The following is a 25804-nucleotide window of genomic DNA, read 5'->3' on the forward strand; positions in this document are numbered from 1 at the left end:
GCTCACTGACAATGGAGGAAAATGGATGCAAACCAGAGGGGCCTACGAGTCCTCAGAAGGGTACTTCCCTGAAAGTAAGGAGAAGAGCTACTAAGAACTCGTGGAAACAGCTGCATGCCTCCCTTTCTGCCTGGCTACTCAGGGCTAAGCTGGAGGCAAGTTCTCACGTTGAGTTTCTCTTGACTTCTAGAGCTTGTCAGGCTGACCACCACGGCGGCCATGGAAGCACCTGGTTTAGACCGAGCAAACTCAGTTTCTTCCCAGAAGCATTCCTACAGGGTTCCCAGGCCTGTCAACAGCAGGGATTTCAGGTAGCTTCAAGGCACCGTGAATGCAGCCTTCCAAATTGGAAAGCGAGGATGTTTAAATCAGGCCCCCGATTTAATGCGCAAACACAGCATACATTGCTGTTGTTTCTAACATGTCAAAAGAGACACATGGCCCCTTGTGTTTGCTTGCCTGAATCAGCTTCTCGAAGCAGGGGGTTGTGCATCAAGTGGACTGCCTCAACCACGTAACGCCCTAGCTACTCCTCTGGGGCCTGTGGCTATTCAGAAGCCTGCATTGCCACCGCAAGAAGCGGACTGAAATTGCAGTAAGAACACAAGGGGACTTTCTTCTGGAGGCACGGTGACTTCAGGTAGGAGGTCCTAGATGAAATGTGAGGCCGAGGGTGCTCTCAGTGCAGGTCAGACTAGGGCAAGGCGTAAGACCTCAAGGCCTTTGAGATCTGCCAAAATTCTGTTCCTGAACGTTTGAGTGTGATGGTGAAATTAAGCTGCTTCGGTGGAGACTGCTGTGCGTTTCCCTACCCTCGGCGTAGAGAGAGTTGGTTCCAAAGGGCTAGGGGGCTGGATATTGCTTAGTAGACCTAGCGGGTCCCGGGGTTAGTCTGTGTTCCAGCCGGGAACAGGGAGCCCACGCGATTTTCCTAAGTGTCCGGAAAAATCTACTGCCATCAAAGATATGCAGAGCAGAGGCTACAGCCTCATGGAAAGTGCTGCACACCTCCGTTTCTGCAGGGCAAGTCCGGCCTTAACCTACAGGCATGTGCTCAAACTGAGTGTCCCGTTAGTGACACAGCTTTGAAAGATGCTGACTTTCTCCTCGAGCTGAGTGACTTCAGGTTCGAGGTCCGCGAAGTATGCAAAGCAGAGTGTTTTCTCTTGGCAGCTCACACAAGGGCGGCAACCGGTATTTCCTGGGTGCTTCCGACACACCAGAAATCGTGTCCTGAAGCTGTTTGAGGGATCTGGAAATAGAGTTCGCCTCAAGGAACGCGCAGTGTGTTTCCCATCACTCGGCACGCACGGAGGGCATCGGAGGGGAAGACCACTGGGTCTCGATGTTGCTCAGCTGGTCCACCGGGGTCTGGAGATGCTCACTGACAATGGAGGAAAATGGATGCAAACCAGAGGGGCCTACGAGTCCTCAGAAGGGTACTTCCCTGAAAGTAAAGGCGAAGAGCTACTAAGAACTCGTGGAAACAGCTGCATGCCTCCCTTTCTGCCTGGCTACTCAGGGCTAACCTGGAGGCAAGTTCTCACGTTGAGTTTCTCTTGACTTCTAGAGCTTGTCAGGCTGACCACCACGGCGGCCATGGAAGCACCTGGTTTAGACCGAGCAAACTCAGTTTCTTCCCAGAAGCATTCCTACAGGGTTCCCAGGCCTGTCAACAGCAGGGATTTCAGGTAGCTTCAAGGCACCGTGAATGCAGCCTTCCAAATTGGAAAGCGAGGATGTTTAAATCAGGCCCCCGATTTCAGGCGCAAACACAGCATACATTGCTGTTGTTTCTAACAAGTCAAAAGAGACACATGACCCCTTGTGTTTGCTTGCCTGAATCAGCTTCTCGAAGCAGGGGGTTGTGCATCAAGTGGACTGCCTCAACCAAGGAACACCCTAGCTACTCCTCTGGGGCCTGTTGCTATTCAGAAGCCTGCATTGCCACCGCAAGAAGCGGACTGAAATTGCAGTAAGAACGCAAGGGGACTTTCTTCTGGAGGCACGGTGACTTCAGGCAGGAGGTCATAGATGGAATGAGAGGCTGAGGGTGCTCTCAGTGCAGGTCAGACTAGGGCAAGGCGTAAGACCTCAAGGCCTGTGAGACGTGCCAAAATTCTGTTCGTGAACGTGTGGGTGTGATGGGTAAATTAAGCTGCTTCGGTGGAGAATGCTGTGCGTTTCCCTACCCTCGGCTTAGAGAGAGTGGCTCCAAAGGGCTACGGGGCTGGATGTTGCTTAGGAGACCTATGGGGTCCTGGGGTTCGTCTGTGTTCCAGCCGGGAACAGGGAGGCCACGCGATTTTCCTAGGTATCCGGAAAACTCTACTGCCATCAAAGATATGCAGAGCAGAGGCTACAGCCTCATGGAAAGTGCTGCACACCTCCGTTTCTGCAGGGCAAGTCCGGCCTTAACCTACAGGCATGTGCTCACACTGAGTGTCCCGTTAGCGACACAGCTTTGAAAGATGCTGACTTTCTCCTCGAGCTGAGTGACTTCAGGTACGAGGTCCGCGAAGTATGCAAAGCAGAGTGTTTTCTCTTGGCAGCTCACACAAGGGTGGCAACCGGTATTTCCTGGGTACTTCGGACACACCAGAAATCGTGTCCTGAAACTGTTTGAGGGCTCTGGAAAGAGAGCTCTCCTCAAGGAACGCGCAGTGTGTTTCCCATCACTCGAAACGCACGGAGGGCATCCGAGGGGAAGACCACTGGGCCTCGATGTTGCTCAGCTGGTCCACCGGGGTCTGGAGATGCTCACTGACAATGGAGGGAAATGGATGCAAACCAGAGGGGCCTACGAGTCCTCAGAAGGGTACTTCCCTGAAAGTAAAGGCGAAGAGCTACTAAGAACTCATGGAAATAGCTGCATGCCTCCCTTTCTGCCCGGCTACTCAGGGCCTAACCTGGAGGCAAGTTCTCACGTTGAGTTTCTCTTGACTTCTAGAGCTTGTCAGGCTGACCACCACGGCGGCCATGGAAGCACCTGGTTTAGAACGAGCAAACTCAGTTTCTTCCCAGAAGCATTCCTACAGGGTTCCCAGGCCTGTCAACAGCAGGGATTTCAGGTAGCTTCAAGGCACCGTGAATGCAGCCTTACAAATTGGAAAGCGAGGATGTTTAAATCAGGCCCCCGATTTCAGGCGCAAACACAGCATACATTGATGTTGTTTCTAACAAGTCAAAAGAGACACATGGCCCCTTGTGTTTGCTTGCCTGAATCAGCTTCTCGAAGCAGGGGGTTGTGCATCAAGTGGACTGCCTCAACCAAGGAACGCCCTAGCTACTCCTCTGGGGCCTGTGGCTATTCAGAAGCCTGCATTGCCACCGCAAGAAGCGGACTGAAATTGCAGTAAGAACGCAAGGGGACTTTCTTCTGGAGGCATGGTGACTTCAAGCAGGAGGTCCTAGATGGAATGCGAGGCCGAGGGTGCTCTGAGTGCAGGTCAGACTAGGGCAAGGCGTAAGACCTCAAGGCCTGTGAGACGTGCCAAAATTCTGTACGTGAACGTGTGGGTGTGATGGGGAAATTAAGCTGCTTCGGTGGAGACTGCTGTGCGTTTCCCTACCCTCGGCGTAGAGAGAGTTGGTTCCAAAGGGCTACGGGGCTGGATGTTGCTTTGTAGACCTAGGGGTCCTGGGGTTAGTCTGTGTTCCAGCCGGGACCAGGGAGCCCACGCGATTTTCCTAAGTGTCCGGAAAACTCTACTGCCATCAAAGATATGCAGAGCAGAGGCTACAGCCTCATGGAAAGTGCAGCACACCTCCGTTTCTGCAGGGCAAGTCCGGCCTTAACCTACAGGCATGTGCTCAAACTGAGCGTCCCGTTAGTGACACAGCTTTGAAAGATGCTGACTTTCTCCTCGAGCTGAGTGACTTCAGGTACGAGGTCCGCGAAGTATGCAAAGCAGAGTGTTTTCTCTTGCCAGCTCACACAAGGGCGGCAACCGGTACTTCCTGGGCGCTTCGGACACACCAGAAATCATGTCCTGAAGCTGTTTGAGGGATCTGGAAATAGAGCTCTCCTCAAGGAACGCGCAATGTGTTGCCCATCACTCGGCACGTACGGAGGGCATCGGAGGGGAAGACCACTGGGCCTCGATGTTGCTCAGCTGGTCCACCGGGGTCTGGAGATGCTCACTGACAATGGAGGAAAATTGATGCAAACCATAGGGGCCTACGAATCCTCAGAATGGTACTTCCCTGAAAGTAAAGGCGAAGAGCTACTAAGAACTCGTGGAAACAGCTGCATGCCTCCCTTTCTGCCCGGCTACTCAGGGCCTAACCTGGAGGCAAGTTCTCACGTTGAGTTTCTCTTGACTTCTAGAGCTTGTCAGGCTGACCACCACGGCGGCCATGGAAGCACCTGGTTTAGACCGACCAAACTCAGTTTCTTCCCAGAAGCATTCCTACAGCGTTCCCAGGCCTGTCAACAGCAGGGATTTCAGGTAGCTTCAAGGTACCGTGAATGCAGCCTTCCAAATTGGAAAGCGAGGATGTTTAAATCAGGCCCCCGATTTCATAGGCAAACGCAGCTTACATTGCTGTTGTTTCTAACAAGTCAAAAGAGACACATGGCCCCTTGTGTTTGCTTGCCTGAATCAGCTTCACGAAGCAGGGGGTTGTGCATCAAGTGGACTACCTCAAGTAAGGAACGGCCTAGCTACTCCTCTGGGGCCTGTGGCTATTCAGAAGCCTGCATTGACACCGCAAGAACCGGACTGAAATTGCAGTAAGAACGCAAGGGGACTTTCTTCTGGAGGCACGGTGACTTCAGGCAGGAGGTCCTAGATGGAATGCGAGGCCGAGGGTGCTCTCAGTGCAGGTCGGACTAGGGCAAGGCGTCAGACCTCAAGGCCTGTGAGACCTGTCAAAATTCTCTTCGTGAACGTGTGCGTGTGATGGGGAAATTAAGCTGCTTCGGTGGAGACTGCTGTGCGTTTCCCTAACCTCGGCGAAGAGAGTGTCTCCAAAGGGCTACGGGGCTGGATGTTGCTTAGGAGACCTAGGGGGTCCTGGGGTTAGTCTGTGTTCCAGCCGGGAACAGGGAGCCCACGCGATTTTCCTAGATGTCCGGAAAACTCTACTGCCATAAACGATATGCAGAGCAGAGGCTACAGCCTCATGGAAAGTGCTGCACGCCTCCGTTTCTGCAGGGCAAGTCCGGCCTTACCCTACAGGCATGTGCTCACACTGAGTGTCCGTTAGCGACACAGCTTTGAAAGATGCTGACGTTCTCCTCGAGCTGAGTGACTTCAGGTACGAGGTCCGCGAAATATGCAAAGCAGAGTGTTTTCTCTTGGCAGCTCACACAAGGGCGGCAACCGGTATTTCCTGGGCGCTTCGGACACACCAGAAATCGTGTCCTGAAGCTGTTTGAGGGCTCTGGAAATAGAGCTCTCCTCAAGGAACGCGCAGTGTGTTGCCCATCTCTCGGCACACACGGAGGGCATCCGAGGGGAAGACAACTGGGCCTCGATGTTGCTCAGCTGGTCCACCGGGGTCTGGAGATGCTCACTGACAATGGAGGAAAATTGATGCAAACCAGAGGGGCCTACGAGTCCTCAGAAGCGTACTTCCCTGAAAGTAAAGGCGAAGAGCTACTAAGAACTCGTGGAAACAGCTGCATGCCTCCCTTTCTGCCCGGCTACTCAGGGCCTAACCTGGAGGCAAGTTCTCACATTGAGTTTCTCTTGACTTCTAGAGCTTGTCAGGCTGACCACCACGGCGGCCATGGAAGCACCTGGTTTAGACCGAGCAAACTCAGTTTCTTCCCAGAAGCATTCCTACAGGGTTCCCAGGCCTGTCAACAGCAGGGATTTCAGGTGGCTTCAAGTCACCGTGCATGCAGCCTTCCAAATTGGAAAGCGAGGATGTTTAAATCAGGCCCCCGATTTCATGGGCAAACACAGCATACATTGCTGTTGTTTCTAACAAGTCAAAAGAGACACATGGCCCCTTGTGTTTGCTTGCCTGAATCAGCTTCTCGAAGCAGGGGGTTGTGCACCAAGTGGACTGCCTCAACCAAGGAACGCCCTAGCTACTCCTCTGGGGCCTGTGGCTATTCAGAAGCCTGCATTGCCACCGCAAGGACCGGACTGAAATTGCAGTAAGAACGCAAGGGGACTTTCTTCTGGAGGCACGGTGACTTCAGGCAGGAGGTTCTAGATGAAATGCGAGGCCGAGGGTGCTCTCAGTGCAGGTCAGACTAGGGCAAGGCCTAAGACCTCAAGGCCTGTGAGACGTGCAAAAATTCTGTTCATGAACGTGTGGGTGTGATGGGGAAATTAAGCTGCTTCGGTGGAGACTGCTGTGCGTTTCCCTACCCTCGGCGTAGAGAGAGTTGGTTCCAAAGGGCTAGGGGGCTGGATGTTGCTTAGTAGACCTAGGGGTCCTGGGGTTAGTCTGTGTTCCAGCCGGGACCAGGGAGCCCACGCGATTTTCCTAAGTGTCCGGAAAACTCTACTGCCATCAAAGATATGCAGAGCAGAGGCTACAGCCTCATGGAAACTGCTGCACACCTCCATTTCTGCAGGGCAAGTCCGGCCTTAACCTACAGGCATGTGCTCACACTGAGTGTCCCGTTAGCGACACAGCTTTGAAACATGCTGACTTTCTCCTCGAGCTGAGTGACTTCAGGTACGAGGTCCGCGAAGTATGCAAAGCAGAGTGTTTTCTCTTGGCAGCTCACACAAGGGCGGCAACCGGTATTTCCTGGGTGCTTCGGACACACCAGAAATCGTGTCCTGAAGCTGTTTGAGGGCTCTGGAAATAGAGCTCTCCTCAAGGAACGCGCAGTGTGTTTCCCATCACTCGGAACGCACGGAGGGCATCGGAGGGGAAGACCACTGGGCCTCGATGCTCAGCTGTTCCACCGGGGTCTGGAGATGCTCACTGACAATGGAGGAAAATGGATGCAAACCAGAGGGGGCTACGAGTCCTCAGAAGGGTACTTCCCTGAAAGTAAAGGCGAAGAGCTACTAAGAACTCGTGGAAACAGCTGCATGCCTCCCTTTCTGCCCGGCTACTCAGGGCCTAACCTGGAGGCAAGTTCTCACGTTGAGTTTCTCTTGACTTCTAGAGCTTGTCAGGCTGACCACCACGGCGGCCATGGAAGCACCTGGTTTAGACCGAGCAAACTCAGTTTCTTCTCAGAAGCATTCCTACAGGGTTCCCAGGCCTATCAACAGTAGGGATTTCAGGTAGCTTCAAGGCACCGTGAATGCAGCCCTCCAAATTGGAAAGCGAGGATGTTTAAATGAGGCCCCCGATTTCATGCGCAAACACAGCATACATTGCTGTTGTTTCTAACAAGTCAAAAGGGACACATGGCCCCTTGTGTTTGCTTGCCTGAATCAGCTTCTCGAAGCAGGGGGTTGTGCATCAAGTGGACTGCCTAAACCAAGGAACGCACTAGCTACTCCTCTGGGGCCTGTGGCTATTCAGAAGCCTGCATTGCCACCGCAAGGACCGGACTGAAATTGCAGTAAGAACGCAAGGGGACTTTCTTCTGGAGGCACGGTGACTTCAGGCAGGAGGTTCTAGATGAAATGCGAGGCCGAGGGTGCTCTCACTGCAGGTCAGACTAGGGCAAGGCGTAAGACCTCAAGGCCTGTGAGACGTGCCAAAATTCTGTTCAGGAACGTGTGGGTGTGATGGTGAAATTAAGCTGCTTCGGTGGAGACTGCTGTGCGTTTCCCTACCCTCGACGTAGAGAGAGTTGGTTCCAAAGGGCTACGGGGCTGGATGTTGCTTAGTCAACCTAGGGGTCCTGGGGTTAGTCTGTGTTCCAGCCGGGACCAGGGAGCCCGCGCGATTTTCCTAAGTGTCCGGAAAACTCTACTGCCATAAAAGATATGCAGAGCAGAGGCTACGGCCTCATGGAAAGTGCTGCACGCCTCCGTTTCTGCAGGGCAAGTCCCCCTTAACCTACAGGCATGTGCTCACACTGAGTGTCCCGTTAGCGACACAGCTTTGAAAGATGCTGACTTTCTTCTCGAGCTGAGTGACTTCAGGTACGAGGTCCGCGAAGTATGCAAAGCAGAGTGTTTTCTCTTGGCAGCTCACAAAAACGCGGCAACCGGTATTTCCTTGGCGCTTCGGACACACCAGAAATCGTGTCCTGAAGCTGTTTGAGGGCTCTGGAAATAGAGCTCTCCTCAAGGAACGTGCAGTGTTTTGCCCATCACTCGGCACGCACGCAGGGCATCCGAGGGGGAGACCACTGGGCCTCGATGTTGCTCAGCTGGTCCACCGGGGTCTGGAGATACTCACTGACAATGGAGGAAAATGGATGCAAACCAGAGGGGCCTACGAGTCCTCAGAAGGGTACTTCCCTGAAAGTAAAGGCGAAGAGCTACTAAGAACTCGTGGAAACAGCTGCATGCCTCCCTTTCTGCCCGGCTACTCAGGGCCTAACCTGGAGGCAAGTTCTCACGTTGAGTTTCTCTTGACTTCTAGAGCTTGTCAGGCTGACCACCACGGCGGCCATGGAAGCACCTGGTTTAGACCGAGCAAACTCATTTTCTTCCCAGAAGCATTCCTACAGGGTTCCCAGGCCTGTCAACAGCAGGGATTTCAGGTAGCTTCAAGGCACCGTGAATGCAGCCTTCCAAATTGGAAAGCGAGGATGTTTAAATCAGGCCCCCGATTTCATGGGCAAAAACAGCATACATTGCTGTTGTTTCTAACATGTCAAAAGAGACACATGCCCCTTGTGTTTGCTTGCCTGAATCAGCTTCTCGAAGCAGGGGGTTGTGCATCAAGTGGACTGCCTCAACCAAGGAACGCCCTAGCTACTCCTCTGGGGCCTGTGGCTATTCAGAAACCTGCATTGCCACCACAAGGACCGGACTGAAATTGCAGTAAGAACGCAAGGGGACTTTCTTCTGGAGGCACGGTGACTTCAGGCAGGAGGTGCTAGATGGAATGCGAGGCCGAGGGTGCTCTCAGTGCAGGTCAGACTACGGCAAGGCCTAGGACCTCAAGGCCTGTGAGACGTGCCAAAATTCTGTTCGTGAACGTGTGGGTGTGATGGGGAAATTAAGCTGCTTCGGTGGAGACTGCTGTGCGTTTCCCTACCATCGGCGTAGAGAGAGTTGGTTCCAAAGGGCTACGGGGCTGGATGTTGCTTAGTAGACCTAGGGGTCCTGGGGTTAGTCTGTGTTCCAGCCGGGACCAGGGAGCCCACGCGATTTTCCTAAGTGTCCGGAAAACTCTACTGCCATTAAAGATATGCAGAGCAGAGGCTACAGCCTCATGGAAAGTGCTGCACACCTCGGATTCCGCAGGGCAAATCCGGCCTTAACCTACAGGCATGTGCTCACACTGAGTGTCCCGTTAGCGACACAGCTTTGAAAGATGCTGACTTTCTCCTCGAGCTGAGTGACTTCAGGTTCGAGGTCCGCGAAGTATGCAAAGCAGAGTGTTTTCTCTTGGCAGCTCACACAAGGGCGGCAACCGGTATTTCCTGGGTGCTTAGGACACACCAGAAATCGTGTCCTGAAGCTGTTTGAGGGCTCTGGAAATAGAGCTCTCCTCAAGGAACACGCAGTGTGTTTCCCATCACTCGGCACGCACGGAGGGCATCGGAGGGGAAGACCACTGGGCCTCGATGTTGCTCAGCTGGTCCACCGGGGTCTGGAGATGCTCACTGACAATGGAGGATAATGGATGCAAACCAGAGGCGCCTACGAGGCCTCAGAAGGGTACTTCCCTGAAAGTAAAGGCGAAGAGCTACTAAGAACTCGTGGAAACAGCTGCATGCCTCCCTTTCTGCCCGGCTACTCAGGGCCTAACCTGGAGGCAAGTTCTCACGTTGAGTTTCTCTTGACTTCTAGAGCTTGTCAGTCTGACCACCACGGAGGCCATGGAAGCACCTGGTTTAGACCGACCCAACTCAGTTTCTTCCCAGAAGCATTCCTACAGGGTTCCCAGGCCTGTCAACAGCAGGGATTTCAGGTAGCTTCAAGGCACCGTGAATGCAGCCTTCCAAATTGGAAAGCGAGGATGTTTAAATGAGGCCCCCGATTTCATGCGCAAACACAGCATACATTGCTGTTGTTTCTAACATGTCAAAAGAGACACATGGCCCCTTGTGTTTGCTTACCTGAATCAGCTTCTCGAAGCAGGGGGTTGTGCATCAAGTGGACTGCCTCAACCAAGGAACGCCCTAGCTACTCCTCTGGGGCCTGTGGCTATTCAGAAGCCTGCATTGCCACCGCAAGAAGCGGACTGAAATTGCAGTAAGAACGCAAGGGGACTTTCTTCTGGAGGCACGGTGACTTCAGGCAGGAGGTCCTAGATGGAATGCGAGGCCGAGGGTGCTCTCAGTGCAGGTCAGACTAGGGCAAGGCGTAAGACCTCAAGGCCTGTGAGACGTGCCAAAATTCTGTTCGTGAACATGTGGGTGTGATGGGGAAATTAAGCTGCTTTGGTGGAGACTGCTGTGTGTTTCCCTACCCTCGGCGTAGAGAGAGTGGCTCCAAAGGGCTACGGGGCTGGATGTTGCTTAGGAGACCTATGGGGTCCTGGGGTTAGTCTGTGTTCCAGCCGGGAACAGGGAGCCCACGCGATTTTCCTAGGTGTCCGGAAAATTCTACTGCGATCAAAGATATGCAGAGCAGAGGCTACAGCCTCATGGAAAGTGCTGCACACCTCCGTTTCTGCAGGGCAAGTCCGGCCTTAACCTACAGGCATGTGCTCACACTGAGTGTCCCGTTAGCGACACAGCTTTGAAAGATGCTGACTTTCTCCTCGAGCTGAGTGACTTCAGGTACGAGGTCCGCGAAATATGCAAAGCAGAGTGATTTCTCTTGGCAGCTCACACAAGGGCGGCAACCGGTATTTCCTGGGTGCTTCGGACACACAAGAAATCGTGTCCTGAAGCTGTTTGAGGGCTCTGGAAATAGAGCTCTCCTCAAGGAACGCGCAGTGTGTTGCCCATCAATCGGCACGCACGGAGGGCATCGGAGGGGAAGACCACTGGGCCTCGATGTTGCTCACCTGGTCCACCGGGGTCTGGAGATACTCACTGACAATGGAGGAAAATGGATGCAAACCACAGGGGCCTACGAGTCCTCAGAAGGGTACTTCCCTGAAAGTAAAGGCGAAGAGCTACTAAGAACTCGTGGAAACAGCTGCATGCCTCCCTTTCTGCCTGGCTACTCAGGGCCTAACCTGGAGGCAAGTTCTCACGTTGAGTTTCTCTTGACTTCTAGAGCTTGTCAGGCTGACCACCACGGCGGCCATGGAAACACCTGGTTTAGACCGAGCAAACTCAGTTTCTTCCCAGAAGCATTCCTACAGGGTTCCCAGGTCTGTCAACAGCAGGGATTTCAGGTAGCTTCAAGGCACCGTGAATGCAGCCTTCCAAATTGGAAAGCGAGGATGTTTAAATCAGGCCCCTGATTTCAGGCGCAAACACAGCATACATTGATGTTGTTTCTAACAAGTCAGAAGAGACAGATGGCCCCTTGTGTTTGCTTGCCTGAATCAGCTTCTCGAAGCAGGGGGTTGTGCATCAAGTGCACTTCCTCAACCAAGGAACGCCCTAGCTACTCCTCTGGGGCCTGTGGCTATTCAGAAGCCTGCATTGCCACCTCAAGAAGCGGACTGAAATTGCAGTAAGAACGCAAGGGGACTTTCTTCTGGAGGCACGGTGACTTCAGGCAGGAGGTCCTAGATGGAATGCGAGGCTGAGGGTACTCTCAGTGCAGGTCAGACTAGGGCAAGGCGTAAGACCTCAAGGCCTGTGAGACGTGCCAAAATTCTGTTCGTGAACGTGTGGGTGTGATGGGGAAATTAAGCTGCTTCGGTGGAGACTGCTGTGCGTTTCCCTACCCTCGGCGTAGAGAGAGTGGCTCCAAAGGGCTACGGAGCTGGATGTTGCTTAGGAGACCTAAGGGGTCCTGGGGTTAGTCTGTGTTCCAGCCGGGAACAGGGAGCCCACGCGATTTTCCTAGGTGTCCGGAAAACTCTACTGCCATAAAAGATATGCACAGCAGAGGCTACAGCCTCATGGAAAGTGCTGTACGCCTCCGTTTCTGCAGGGCAACTCCGGTCTTAACCTACAGGCATGTGCTCACACTGAGTGTCCCGTTAGCGACAAAGCTTTGAAAGATGCTGACTTTCTCCTCGAGCTGAGTGACTTCAGGTACGAGGTCCGCGAAGTATGCAAAGCATAGTGTTTTCTCTTGGCAGCTCACACAAGGGCGGCAACCGGTATTTCCTGGTTGCTTCGGACACACCAGAAATCGTGTCCTGAAGCTGTTTGAGGGCTCTGGAAATAGACCTCTCCTCAAGGAACGCGCAGTGTGTTTCCCATCACTCGGCACGCACGGAGGGCATCGGAGGGGAAGACCACTGGGCCTCGATGTTGCTCAGCTGGTCCACCGGGGTCTGGAGATGCTCACTGACAATGGAGGAAAATGGATGCAAACCAGAGGGTACTACGAGTCCTCAGAAGGGTACTTCCCTGAAAGTAAAGGCGAAGAGCTACTAAGAACTCGTGGAAACAGCTGCATGCCTCCCTTTCTGCCCGAGTACTCAGGGCCTAACCTGGAGGCAAGTTCTCACGTTGAGGTTCTCTTGACTTCTAGAGCTTGTCAGGCTGACCACCACGGCGGCCATGGAAGCACCTGGTTTAGACCGAGCAAACTCAGTTTCTTCCCAGAAGCATTCCTACATGGTTCCCAGGCCTGTCAACAGCAGGGATTTCAGGTAGCTTCAAGGCAACGTGAATGCAGCCTTCCAAATTGGAAAGCGAGAATGTTTAAATCAGGCCCCCGATTTCATGGGCAAACACAGCATACATTGCTGTTGTTTCTAACAAGTCAAAAGAGACACATGGCCCCTTCTGTTTGCTTGCCTGAATCAGCTTCTCGAAGCAGGGGGTTGTGCATCAAGTGGACTGCCTCAACCAAGGAACGCCCTAGCTACTCCTCTGGGGCCTGTGGCTATTCAGAAGCCTGCATTGCCACCGCAAGAAGCGGACTGAAATTGCAGTAAGAACGCAAGGGGACTTTCTTCTGGAGGCACGGTGACTTCAGGCAGGAGGTGCTAGATGGAATGCGAGGCCGAGGGTGCTCTCAGTGCAGGTCAGACTACGGCAAGGCCTAGGACCTCAAGGCCTGTGAGACGTGCCAAAATTCTGTCCGTGAACGTGTGGGTGTGATGGGGAAATTAAGCTGCTTCGGTGGAGACTGCTGTGCGTTTCCCTACCATCGGCGTAGAGAGAGTTGGTTCCAAAGGGCTACGGGGCTGGATGTTGCTTAGTAGACCTAGGGGTCCTGGGGTTATTCTGTGTTCCAGCCGGGACCAGGGAGCCCACGCGATTTTCCTAAGTGTCCGGAAAACTCTACTGCCATTAAAGATATGCAGAGCAGAGGCTACAGCCTCATGGAAAGTGCTGCACACCTCGGATTCTGCAGGGCAAATCCGGCCTTAACCTACAGGCATGTGCTCACACTGAGTGTCCCGTTAGCGACACAGCTTTGAAAGATGCTGACTTTCTCCTCGAGCTGAGTGACTTCAGGTTCGAGGTCCACGAAGTATGCAAAGCAGAGTGTTTTCTCTTGGCAGCTCACACAAGGGCGGCAACCGGTATTTCCTGGGTGCTTAGGACACACCAGAAATCGTGTCCTGAAGCTGTTTGAGGGCTCGGGAAATAGAGCTCTCCTCAAGGAACGCGCAGTGTGTTTCCCATCACTCGGCACGCACGGAGGGCATCGGAGGGGAAGACCACTGGGCCTCGATGTTGCTCAGCTGGTCCACCGGGGTCTGGAGATGCTCACTGACAATGGAGGATAATGGATGCAAACCAGAGGCGCCTACGAGGCCTCAGAAGGGTACTTCCCTGAAAGTAAAGGCGAAGAGCTACTAAGAACTCGTGGAAACAGCTGCATGCCTCCCTTTCTGCCCGGCTACTCAGGGCCTAACCTGGAGGCAAGTTCTCACGTTGAGTTTCTCTTGACTTCTAGAGCTTGTCAGTCTGACCACCACGGAGGCCATGGAAGCACCTGGTTTAGACCGACCCAACTCAGTTTCTTCCCAGAAGCATTCCTACAGGGTTCCCAGGCCTGTCAACAGCAGGGATTTCAGGTAGCTTCAAGGCACCGTGAATGCAGCCTTCCAAATTGGAAAGCGAGGGTGTTTAAATGAGGCCCCCGATTTCATGCGCAAACACAGCATACATTGCTGTTGTTTCTAACATGTCAAAAGAGACACATGGCCCCTTGTGTTTGCTTACCTGAATCAGCTTCTCGAAGCAGGGGGTTGTGCATCAAGTGGACTGCCTCAACCAAGGAACGCCCTAGCTACTCCTCTGGGGCCTGTGGCTATTCAGAAGCCTGCATTGCCACCGCAAGAAGCGGACTGAAATTGCAGTAAGAACGCAAGGGGACTTTCTTCTGGAGGCACGGTGACTTCAGGCAGGAGGTCCTAGATGGAATGCGAGGCCGAGGGTGCTCTCAGTGCAGGTCAGACTAGGGCAAGGCGTAAGACCTCAAGGCCTGTGAGACGTGCCAAAATTCTGTTCGTGAACATGTGGGTGTGATGGGGAAATTAAGCTGCTTTGGTGGAGACTGCTGTGTGTTTCCCTACCCTCGGCGTAGAGAGAGTGGCTCCAAAGGGCTACGGGGCTGGATGTTGCTTAGGAGACCTATGGGGTCCTGGGGTTAGTCTGTGTTCCAGCCGGGAACAGGGAGCCCACGCGATTTTCCTAGGTGTCCGGAAAATTCTACTGCGATCAAAGATATGAAGAGCAGAGGCTACAGCCTCATGGAAAGTGCTGCACACCTCCGTTTCTGCAGGGCAAGTCCGGCCTTAACCTACAGGCATGTGCTCACACTGAGTGTCCCGTTAGCGACACAGCTTTGAAAGATGCTGACTTTCTCCTCGAGCTGAGTGACTTCAGGTACGAGGTCCGCGAAGTATGCAAAGCAGAGTGATTTCTCTTGGCAGCTCACACAAGGGCGGCAACCGGTATTTCCTGGGTGCTTCGGACACACAAGAAATCGTGTCCTGAAGCTGTTTGAGGGCTCTGGAAATAGAGCTCTCCTCAAGGAATGCGCAGTGTGTTGCCCATCAATCGGCACGCACGGAGGGCATCGGAGGGGAAGACCACTGGGCCTCGATGTTGCTCACCTGGTCCACCGGGGTCTGGAGATACTCACTGACAATGGAGGAAAATGGATGCAAACCACAGGGGCCTACGAGTCCTCAGAAGGGTACTTCCCTGAAAGTAAAGGCGAAGAGCTACTAAGAACTCGTGGAAACAGCTGCATGCCTCCCTTTCTGCCTGGCTACTCAGGGCCTAACCTGGAGGCAAGTTCTCACGTTGAGTTTCTCTTGACTTCTAGAGCTTGTCAGGCTGACCACCACGGCGGCCATGGAAACACCTGGTTTAGACCGAGCAAACTCAGTTTCTTCCCAGAAGCATTCCTACAGGGTTCCCAGGTCTGTCAAGAGCAGGGATTTCAGGTAGCTTCAAGGCACCGTGAATGCAGCCTTCCAAATTGGAAAGCGAGGATGTTTAAATCAGGCCCCCGATTTCAGGCACAAACACAGCATACATTGCTGTTGTTTCTAACAAGTCAAAAGAGACACATGGCCCCTTGTGTTTGCTTGCCTGAATCAGCTTCTCGAAGCAGGGGGTTGTGCATCAAGTGGACTGCCTCAACCAAGGAACACCCTAGCTACTCCTCCGGGGCCTGTGGCTATTCAGAAGCCTGCATTGCCACCGCAAGAAGCGGACTGAAATTGCAGTAAGAACGCAAGGGGACTTTCTTCTGGAGGCACGGTGATTTCAGGCAGGAGGTCCTAGATGGAATGCGAGGCCGAGGGTGCTCTCAGTGCAGGTCAGACTAGGGCAAGGCGTAAGACCTCAAGGCCTGTGAGACGTGCCAAAATTCTGTTCGAGAACGTGTGGGTGTGATGGGGAAATTAAGCTGCTTCGGTGGAGACTGCTGTGCGTTTCCCTACCCTCGGCGTAGAGAGAGTTCGTTCCAAAGGGCTACGGGGCTGGATGTTGCTTAGGAGACCTAGGGGGTCCTGGGGTTAGTCTGTGTTCCAGCCGGGAACAGGAAGCCCAGGCGATTTTCCTAGGTGTCCGGAAAACTCTACTGCCATAAAAGATATGCAAAAAAAAAAAAAAAAAAACAAAGATACGCAGAGCAGAGGCTACGGCCTCATGGAAAGTGCTGCACGCCTCCGTTTCTGCAGGGCAAGTCCGGCCTTAACCTACAGGCATGTGCTCACACTGAGTGTCCCGTTAGCGACACAGCTTTGAAAGATGCTGACTTTCTCCTCGAGCTGAGTGACTTCAGGAACGAGGTCCGCGAAGTATGCAAAGCAGAGTGTTTTCTCTTGGCAGCTCACACAAGGGCGGCAACCGGTATTTCCTGGGCGCTTCGGACACACCAGAAATCGTGTCCTGAAGCTCTTTGAGGGCTCTGGAAATAGAGCTCTCCTCAAGGAACGCGCAATGTGTTGCCCATCACTCGGCACGTACGGATGGCATCCGAGGGGAAGACCACTGGGCCTCGATGTTGCTCAGCTGGTCCACCGGGGTCTGGAGATGCTCACTGACAATGGAGGAAAATGGATGCAAACCATAGGGGCCTACGAATCCTCAGAATGGTACTTCCCTGAAAGTAAAGGCGAAGAGCTACTAAGAACTCGTGGAAACAGCTGCATGCCTCCCTTTCTGCCCGGCTACTCAGGGCCTAACCTGGAGGCAAGTTCTCACGTTGAGTTTCTCTTGACTTCTAGAGCTTGTCAGTCTGAACACCACGGAGGCCATGGAAGCACCTGGTTTAGACCGACCCAACTCAGTTTCTTCCCAGAAGCATTCCTACAGGGTTCCCAGGCCTGTCAACAGCAGCGATTTCAGGTAGCTTCAAGGAACCGTGAATGCAGCCTTCCAAATTGGAAAGCGAGGATGTTTAAATCAGGCCCCCGATTTCATGCGCAAACACAGCATACATTGCTGTTGTTTCTAACATGTCAAAAGAGACACATGGCCCCTTGTGTTTGCTTACCTGAATCAGCTTCTCGAAGCAGGGGGTTGTGCATCAAGTGGACTGCCTCAACCAAGGAACGCCCTAGCTACTCCTCTGGGGCCTGTTGCTATTCAGAAGCCTGCATTGCCACCGCAAGAAGCGGACTGAAATTACAGTAAGAACGCAAGGGGACTTTCTTCTGGAGGCACGGTGACTTCAGGCAGGAGGTCCTAGATGAAATGCGAGGCCGAGGGTGCTCTCAGTGCAGGTCAGACTAGGGCAAGGCTTAAGACCTCAAGGCCTGTGAGACCTGCCAAAATTCTGTTCCTGAACGTGTTGGTGTGATGGTGAAATTAAGCTGCTTCGGTGGAGACTGCTGTGCGTTTCCCTACCCTCGGCGTAGAGAGAGTGGCTCCAAAGGGCTAAGGGGCTGGATGTTGCTTAGGAGACCTAAGGGGTCCTGGGGTTAGTCTGTGTTCCAGCCGGGAACAGGGAGCCCATGCGATTTTCCTAGGTGTCCGGAAAACTCTACTGCCATCAAAGATATGCAGAGCAGAGGCTACAGCCTCATGGAAAGTGCTGCACACCTCCGTTTCTGCAGGGCAAGTCCGGCCTTAACCTACAGGCATGTGCTCACACTGAGTGTCCCGTTAGCGACACAGCTTTGAAAGATGCTGACTTTCTCCTCGAGCTGAGTGACTTCAGGTACGACGTCCGCGAAGTATGCAAAGCAGAGTGTTTTCTCTTGGCAGCTCACACAAAGGCGGCAACCGGTATTTCCTGGGCGCTTCGGACACACCAGAAATCGTGTCCTGAAGCTGTTTGAGGGCTCTGGAAATAGAGCTCTCCTCAAGGAACGCGCAGTGTGTTGCCCATCACTCGGCACGCTCGGAGGGCATCCGAAGGGAAGACCACTGGGCCTCGATGTTGCTCAGCTGGTCCACCGGGGTCTGGAGATACTCACTGACAATGGAGGAAAATGGATGCAAACCAGAGGGGCCTACGAGTCCTCAGAAGGGTACTTCCCTGAAAGTAAAGGCGAAGAGCTACTAAGAACACATGGAAACAGCTGCATGCCTCCCTTTCTGCCCGGCTACTCAGGGTGTAACCTGGAGGCAAGTTCTCACGTTGAGTTTCTCTTGACTTCTAGAGCTTGTCAGGCTGACCAACACGGAGGCCATGGAAGCACTTGGTTTAGACCGACCAAACTCAGTTTCTTCCCAGAAGCATTCCTACAGGGTTCCCAGGCCTGTCAACAGCAGGGATTTCAGGTAGCTTCAAGGCACCGTGAATGCAGCCTTCCAAATTGGAAAGCGAGGATGTTTAAATCAGGCCCCTGATTTCAGGCGCAAACACAGCATACATTGATGTTGTTTCTAACAAGTCAGAAGAGACAGATGGCCCCTTGTGTTTGCTTGCCTGAATCAGCTTCTCGAAGCAGGGGGTTGTGCATCAAGTGCACTTCCTCAACCAAGGAACGCCCTAGCTACTCCTCTGGGGCCTGTGGCTATTCAGAAGCCTGCATTGCCACCTCAAGAAGCGGACTGAAATTGCAGTAAGAACACAAGGGGACTTTCTTCTGGAGGCACGGTGACTTCAGGCAGGAGGTCCTAGATGGAATGCGAGGCTGAGGGTACTCTCAGTGCAGGTCAGACTAGGGCAAGGCGTAAGACCTCAAGGCCTGTGAGACGTGCCAAAATTCTGTTCGTGAACGTGTGGGTGTGATGGGGAAATTAAACTGCTTCGGTGGAGACTGCTGTGCGTTTCCCTACCCTCGGCGTAGAGAGAGTGGCTCCAAAGGGCTACGGAGCTGGATGTTGCTTAGGAGACCTAAGGGGTCCTGGGGTTAGTCTGTGTTCCAGCCGGGAACAGGGAGCCCACGCGATTTTCCTAGGTGTCCGGAAAACTCTACTGCCATCAAAGATATGCACAGCAGAGGCTACAGCCTCATGGAAAGTGCTGTACGCCTCCGTTTCTGCAGGGCAAGTCCGGCCTAAACCTACAGGCATGTGCTCACACTGAGTGTCCCGTTAGCGACACAGCTTTGAAAGATGCTGACTTTCTCCTCGAGCTGAGTGACTTCAGGTACGAGGTCCGCGAAATATGCAAAGCAGAGTGTTTTCTCTTGGCAGCTCACAAAAGGGCGGCAACCGGTATTTCCTGGGTGCTTCCGACACACCAGAAATCGTGTCCTGAAGCTGTTTGAGGGCTCTGGAAATAGAGCTCTCCTCAAGGAACACGCAGTGTGTTTCCCATCACTCGGCACGCACGGAGGGCATCGGAGGGGAAGACCACTGTGCCTCGATGTTGCTCAGCTGGTCCACCGGGGTCTGGAGATGCTCACTGACAATGGAGGAAAATGGATGCAAACCAGAGGGGCCTACGAGTCCTCAGAAGGGTACTTCCCTGAAAGTAAAGGCGAAGAGCTACTAAGAACTCGTGGAAACAGCTGCATGCCTCCCTTTCTGCCCGGCTACTCAGGGCCTCACCTGGAGGCAAGTTCTCACGTTGAGTTTCTCTTCACTTCTAGAGCTTGTCAGGCTGACCACCATGGCGGCCATGGAAGCACCTGGTTTAGACCGAGCAAACTCAGTTTCTTCCCAGAAGCATTCCTACAGGGTTCCCAGGCCTGTCAACAGCAGGGATTTCAGGTAGCTTCAAGGCACCGTGAATGCAGCCTTCCAAATTGGAAACTGAGGATGTTTAAATCAGGCCCCCGATTTCAGGCGCAAACACAGCATACATTGCTGTTGTTTCTAACAAGTCAAAAGAGACACATGGCCCCTTGTGTTTGCTTGCCTGAATCAGCTTCTCGAAGCAGGGGGTTGTGCATCAAGTGGACTGCCTCAACCAACGAACGCCCTAGCTACTCCTCTGGGGCCTGTTGCTATTCAGAAGCCTGCATTGCCACCGCAAGAAGCAGACTGAAATTGCAGTAAGAACGCAAGGGGACTTTCTTCTGGAGGCACGGTGACTTCAGGCAGGAGGTCCTAGATGAAATGCGAGGCCGAGGGTGCTCTCAGTGCAGGTCAGACTAGGGCAAGGCGTAAGACCTCAAGGCCTTTGAGACCTGCCAAAATTCTGTTCCTGAACGTGTGGGTGTGATGGTGAAATTAAGCTGCTTCGGTGGAGACTGCTGTGCGTTTCCCTACCCTCGGCGTAGAGAGAGTTGGTTCCAAAGTGCTACGGGTCTGGATGTTGCTTAGTAGACCTAGGGGGTACTGGGGTTAGTCCGTGTTCCAGCCGGGACCAGGGAGCCCACGCGATTTTCCTAGGTGTCCGGAAAACTCTACTGCCATCAAAGATATGCAGAGCAGAGGCTACAGCCTCATGGAAAGTGCTGCACACCTCCGTTTCTGCAGGGCAAGTCCGGCCTTAACCTACAGGCATGTGCTCACACTGAGTGTCCCGTTAGCGACACAGCTTTGAAAGATGCTGACTTTCTCCTCGAGCTGAGTGACTTCAGGTTTGAGGTCCGCGAAGTTTGCAAAGCAGAGTGTTTTCTCTTGGCAGCTCACACAAGGGCGGCAAACGGTATTTCCTGGGTGCTTCGGACACACCAGAAATCGAATCCTGAAGCTGTTTGAGGGCTCTGGAAATAGAGCTCTCCTCAAGGATAGCGCAGTGTGTTTCCCATCACTCGGCACGCACGGAGGGCATCGGAGGGGAAGACCACTGGGCCTCGATATTGCTCAGCTGGTCCACCGGGGTCTGGAGATGCTCACTGACAAAGGAGGAAAATGGATGCAAACCAGAGGGGCCTACGAGTCCTAAGAAGGTAATTCCCTGAAAGTAAAGGCGAAGAGCTACTAAGAACTCGTGGAAACAGCTGCATGCCTCCCTTTCTGCCCGGCTACTCAGGGCCTAACCTGGAGGCAAGTTCTCACGTTGAGTTTCTCTTGACTTCTAGAGCTTGTCAGGCTGACCACTACGGCGGCCATGGAAGCACCTGGTTTAGACCGAGCAAACTCAGTTTCTTCCCAGAAGCATTCCTACAGGGTTCCCAGGCCTGTCAACAGCAGGGATTTCAGGTAGCTTCAAGGCACCGTGAATGCAGCCTTCCAAATTGGATACTGAGGATGTTTAAATCAGGCCCCCTATTTCAGGCGCAAACACAGCATACATTGCTGTTGTTTCTAACAATTCAAAAGAGACACATGGCCCCTTGTGTTTGCTTGCCTGAATCAGCTTCTCGAAGCAGGGGGTTGTGCATCAAGTGGACTGCCTCAACCACGGAACGCCCTAGCTACTCCTCTTGGGCCTGTGGCTATTCAGAAGCCTGCATTGCCACCGCAAGAAGCGGACTGAAATTGCAGTAAGAACGCAAGGGGACTTTCTTCTGGAGGCACGGTGACTTCAGGCAGGAGGTCCTAGATGAAATGCGAGGCCGAGGGTGCTCTCAGTGCAGGTCAGACTAGGGCAAGGCGTAAGACCTCAAGGCCTGTCTAGACGTGCCAAAATTCTGTTCCTGAACGTGTGGGTGTGATGGTGAAATTAAGCTGCTTCGGTGGAGACTGCTGTGCGTTTCCCTACCCTCGGCATAGAGAGAGTTGGTTCCAAAGGGCTAGGGGGCTGGATGTTGCTTAGTAGACCTAGCGGGTCCTGGGGTTAGACTGTGTTCCAGCCGGGACCAGGGAGCCCACACGATTTTCCTAAGTGTCCGGAAAACTCTACTGCCATCAAAGATATGCAGAGCAGAGGCTACAGCCTCATGGAAAGTGCTGCACACATCCGTTTCTGCAGGGCTAGTCCGGCCTTAACCTACAGGCATGTGCTCACACTGAGTGTCCCGTTAGCGACACAGCTTTGAAAGATGCTGACTTTCTCCTCGAGCTGAGTGACTTCAGGTTCGAGGTCCGCGAAGTATGCGAAGCAGAGTGTTTTCTCTTGGCAGCTCACACAAGGGCGGCAACCGGTATTTCCTGGGTGTTTCGGACACACCAGAAATCGTATCCTGAAGCTGTTTGAGGGCTCTGGAAATAGAGGTCTCCTCAAGGAACGCGCAGTGTGTTTCCCATCACTCGGGACGCACGGAGGGCATCGGAGGGGAAGACCACTGGGCCTCGATGTTGCTCAGCTGGTCCACCGGGGTCTGGAGATGCTCACTGACAATGGAGGAAAATGGATGCAAACCAGAGGCGCCTACGAGTCCTCAGACGGGTACTTCCCTGAAAGTAAAGGCGAAGAGCTACTAAGAACTCGTGGAAACAGCTGCATGCCTCCCTTTCTGCCCGGCTACTCAGGGCCTAACCTGGAGGCAAGTTCTCACGTTGAGTTTCTCTTGACTTCTAGAGCTTGTCAGGCTGACCACCACGGCGGCCATGGAAGCACCTGGTTTAGACCGAGCAAACTCAGTTTCTTCCCAGAAGCATTCCTACAGGGTTCCCAGGCCTGTCAACAGCAGGGATTTCAGGTAGCTTCAAGGCACCGTGAATGCAGCCTTCCAAATTGGAAAGCGAGGATGTTTAAATCAGGCCCCCAATTTCATGGGCAAACACAGCATACATTGCTGTTGTTTCTATCAAGTCAAAAGAGACACATGGCCCCTTGTGTTTGCTTGCCTGAATCAGCTTCTCAAAGCAGGGGGTTGTGCATCAAGTGGACTGCCTCAACCAAGGAACGCCCTAGCTACTCCTCTGGGGCCTGTTGCTATTCAGAAGCCTGCATTGCCACCGCAAGAAGCGGACTGAAATTGCAGTAAGAACGCAAGGGGACTTTCTTCTGGAGGCACGGTTTCTTCAGGCAGGAGGTCCTAGATGAAATGCGAGGCCGAGGGTGCTCTCAGTGCAGGTCAGACTAGGGCAAGGCGTAAGACCTCAAGGCCTTTGAGACCTGCCAAAGTTCTGTTCCTGAACATGTGGGTGTGATGGTGAAATTAAGCTGCTTCGGTGGAGACTGCTGTGCGTTTCCCTACCCTCGGCGTAGAGAGAGTTGGTTCCAAAGGGCTACGGGGCTGGATGTTGCTTAGTAGGCCCAGGGGGTCCTGGGGTTAGTCTGTGTTCCAGCCGGGAACAGGGAGCCCACGCGATTTTCCTAGGTGTCCGGAAAACTCTACTGCCATCAAAGATATGCAGAGCAGAGGCTACAGCCTCATGGAAAGTGCTGCACACCTCCGTTTCTGCAGGGCAAGTCCGGCCTTAACCTACAGGCATGTGCTCACACTGAGTGTCCCGTTAGCAACACATCTTTGAAAGATGCTGACTTTCTCCTCGAGCTGAGTGACTTCAGGTACGAGGTCCGCGAAGTATGCAAAGCAGAGTGTTTTCTCTTGGCAGCTCACACAAGGGCGGCAACCGGTATTTCCTGGGTGCTTCCGACACACCAGAAATCGTGTCCTGAAGCTGTTTGAGGGCTCTGGAAATAGAGTTCGCCTCAAGGAACACGCAGTGTGTTTCCCATCACTCGGCACGCACGGAGGGCATCGGAGGGGAAGACCACTGGGCCTCGATGTTGCTCAGCTGGTCCACCGGGGTCTGGAGATGCTCACTGACAAAGGAGGAAAATGGATGCAAACCAGAGGGGCCTACGAGTCCTAAGAAGGTAATTCCCTGAAAGTAAAGGCGAAGAGCTACTAAGAACTCGTGGAAACAGCTGCATGCCTCCCTTTCTGCCCGGCTACTCAGGGCCTAACCTGGAGGCAAGTTCTCACGTTGAGTTTCTCTTGACTTCTAGAGCTTGTCAGGCTGACCACTATGGCGGCCATGGAAGCACCTGGTTTAGACCGAGCAAACTCAGTTTCTTCCCAGAAGCATTCCTACAGGGTTCCCAGGCCTGTCAACAGCAGGGATTTCAGGTAGCTTCAAGGCACCGTGAATGCAGCCTTCCAAATTGGAAAGCGAGGATGTTTAAATCAGGCCCCCGATTTCATGCGCAAACACAGCATACATTGCTGTTGTTTCTAACATGTCAAAAGAGACACATGGCCCCTTGTGTTTGGTTGCCTGAATCAGCTTCTCGAAGCAGGGCGTTGTGCATCAAGTGGACTGCCTCAACCAAGGAACGCCCTAGCTACTCCTCTGGGGCCTGTTGCTATTCAGAAGCCTGCATTGCCACCGCAAGAAGCGGACTGAAATTGCAGTAAGAACGCAAGGGGACTTTCTTCTGGAGGCACGGTGACTTCAGGCAGGAGGTCCTAGATGAAATGCGAGGCCGAGGGTGCTCTCAGTGCAGGTCAGACTAGGGCAAGGCGTAAGACCTCAAGGCCTGTCTAGACGTGCCAAAATTCTGTTCCTGAACGTGTGGGTGTGATGGTGAAATTAAGCTGCTTCGGTGGAGACTGCTGTGCGTTTCCCTACCCTCGGCGTAGAGAGAGTTGGTTCCAAAGGGCTAGGGGGCTGGATGTTGCTTAGTAGACCTAGCGGGTCCTGGGGTTAGACTGTGTTCCAGCCGGGACCAGGGAGCCCACACGATTTTCCTAAGTGTCCGGAAAACTCTACTGCCATCAAAGATATGCAGAGTAGAGGCTACAGCCTCATGGAAAGTGCTGCACACATCCGTTTCTGCAGGGCTAGTCCGGCCTTAACCTACAGGCATGTGCTCACACTGAGTGTCCCGTTAGCGACACAGCTTTGAAAGATGCTGACTTTCTCCTCGAGCTGAGTGACTTCAGGTTCGAGGTCCACGAAGTATGCGAAGCAGAGTGTTTTCTCTTGGCAGCTCACACAAGGGCGGCAACCGGTATTTCCTGGGTGTTTCGGACACACCAGAAATCGTATCCTGAAGCTGTTTGAGGGCTCTGGAAATAGAGGTCTCCTCAAGGAACGCGCAGTGTGTTTCCCATCACTCGGGACGCACGGAGGGCATCGGAGGGGAAGACCACTGGGCCTCGATGTTGCTCAGCTGGTCCACCGGGGTCTGGAGATGCTCACTGACAATGTAGGAAAATGGATGCAAACCAGAGGCGCCTACGAGTCCTCAGACGGGTACTTCCCTGAAAGTAAAGGCGAAGAGCTACTAAGAACTCGTGGAAACAGCTGCATGCCTCCCTTTCTGCCCGGCTACTCAGGGCCTAACCTGGAGGCAAGTTCTCACGTTGAGTTTCTCTTGACTTCTAGAGCTTGTCAGGCTGACCACCACGGCGGCCATGGAAGCACCTGGTTTAGACCGACCAAACTCAGTTTCTTCCCAGAAGCATTCCTACAGGGTTCCCAGGCCTGACAACAGCAGGGATTTCAGATAGCTTCAAGGCACCGTGAATGCAGCCTTCCAAATTGGAAAGCGAGGATGTTTAAATCAGGCCCCCGATTTCATGCGCAAACACAGCATACATTGCTGTTGTTTCTAACATGTCAAAAGAGACACATGGCCCCTTGTGTTTGCTTGCCTGAATCAGCTTCTCAAAGCAGGGGGTTGTGCATCAAGTGGACTGCCTCAACCAAGGAACGCCCTAGCTACTCCTCTGGGGCCTGTTGCTATTCAGAAGCCTGCATTGCCACCGCAAGAAGCGGACTGAAATTGCAGTAAGAACGCAAGGGGACTTTCTTCTGGAGGCACGGTGACTTCAGGCAGGAGGTCCTAGATGAAATGCGAGGCCGAGGGTGCTCTCAGTGCAGGTCAGACTAGGGCAAGGCGTAAGACCTCAAGGCCTTTGAGACCTGCCAAAGTTCTGTTCCTGAACATGTGGGTGTGATGGTGAAATTAAGCTGCTTCGGTGGAGACTGCTGTGCGTTTCCCTACCCTCGGCGTAGAGAGAGTTGGTTCCAAAGGGCTACGGGGCTGGATGTTGCTTAGTAGGCCCAGGGGGTCCTGGGGTTAGTCTGTGTTCCAGCCGGGAACAGGGAGCCCACGCGATTTTCCTAGGT

The sequence above is a fragment of the Phocoena phocoena genome, chromosome 18 (genome assembly GCF_963924675.1).
Source record: "Phocoena phocoena chromosome 18, mPhoPho1.1, whole genome shotgun sequence".
Lineage (NCBI taxonomy): Eukaryota > Metazoa > Chordata > Mammalia > Artiodactyla > Phocoenidae > Phocoena > Phocoena phocoena.